Source organism: Charadrius vociferus, unplaced genomic scaffold, assembly GCF_000708025.1.
Source record: "Charadrius vociferus isolate BGI_N301 unplaced genomic scaffold, ASM70802v2 scaffold486, whole genome shotgun sequence".
In the NCBI taxonomy this organism is placed as follows: domain Eukaryota; kingdom Metazoa; phylum Chordata; class Aves; order Charadriiformes; family Charadriidae; genus Charadrius; species Charadrius vociferus.
Genome location: NW_009648965.1, coordinates 245,684 through 246,827, shown reverse-complemented (window position 1 = coordinate 246,827; position 1,144 = coordinate 245,684). Strand labels below are relative to the sequence as shown.

Below are 1,144 nucleotides of genomic sequence, written 5' to 3'. Positions count from 1 at the left end.
CCCGCGGCCGGGGCGCTGCCTGCTGCAGCTCATCCTCTCCGGTGCTGCACATCTGGCCGTGCTGCTAGGGCTGGGATCAGGGATGGGCACGGGCAGAGCTGCACGGGGCCACTGTGCACCCTCCAGCTAGCTTCTGGCCCCGGGGTATGGAGAGCTGGGGGGGATGCTGAGGCTGCTCCCCACCCTGCAGCCCCTTCCCCGTGCAGCCCCAGGGCAGGGTTGGCAGAAGCACGGGCACAGCCCTGCCCCATACAGCTCAGCAGGCTGGGCTAATAGACAGGATATAGTTTATTGGGGGGGTTCTCTGGGAGAGGGGCTGGAAGACTGAGCAGGGTCCGACTCCAAACAGTGGGGTCAATACATTAAAAAACAGACCAGGAGGGGCCCTCCGCCCCCCTCCACCCCCCCCAGGGCCCCGGGGGAAACCTCCTCTGCCGGGGCTGGGGAAGGGGGGTCCCCGTCACCGAGGAGGGGGCAGGCGAAGCACACACGTCGCGGGCCAAACCAGCAGGCACATGGTACGGTATCGAGGCGACGGAGCAAGCGACCGGGTGGGGAGGGTGCCAGCGAAGGGGCGCTGCCCCGGGACTGCTTTCCCAGACAGGGTGCAAGAGGACGAGCCCCCCGCAGCCGGACAGCCAGGCTCCGTGCCTGCCCCATCGCCGGCCACCCCGGCAGGGCACAGCCGGTGCTTCCAGGGTGATTCGACATGGAGAGAAAGAGAGAGAAAGAGAGAGAGACAGGCAGAGGCCAGCTGGTCCTTCCGCCAAGGCTGCTCTGGCACGTTACGGGCAGGGGTTAAAGTGCATAGAGGCAAAGGCAGAGTCCAAGGACTAGAGGGAGGAGGGCACCATGGGGGGGCCCAGGCCAGCTCCCGACGGAGGGGTATCCCCCAAAAAAGGCCACTTGAGCTGCACAGAGAAGGAGCAAGAAAAACAGAGAGAGAGAAAGAAAGAAGGGGAGTCAGTAGGGGCTCAGCGAGCGGTGCAGGATGAACAGATACAGAGCCAGGGCGCAAGGGGCCGGGCAGCTGCATGGCAGCTTGCAGGATGCAGCCAGGCTTTTGGCACGGGGAGGGGGGAAACAGCATCCCAGGGCAGTGCTTTGGGGCTGCTGCCCACGGGCTTGGCCAGGCTGCGGCGGC

General features: G+C 65.8%; 1 protein-coding gene across 1 annotated transcript in view; it reads right to left on the bottom strand.

The window, feature by feature from the left end:
* The window catches only part of CRTAC1 (cartilage acidic protein 1), a 12,300-nt gene that overhangs the window by 2,531 nt on the left and 8,625 nt on the right, over positions 1–1,144 (bottom strand). The window lies entirely within an intron of this gene.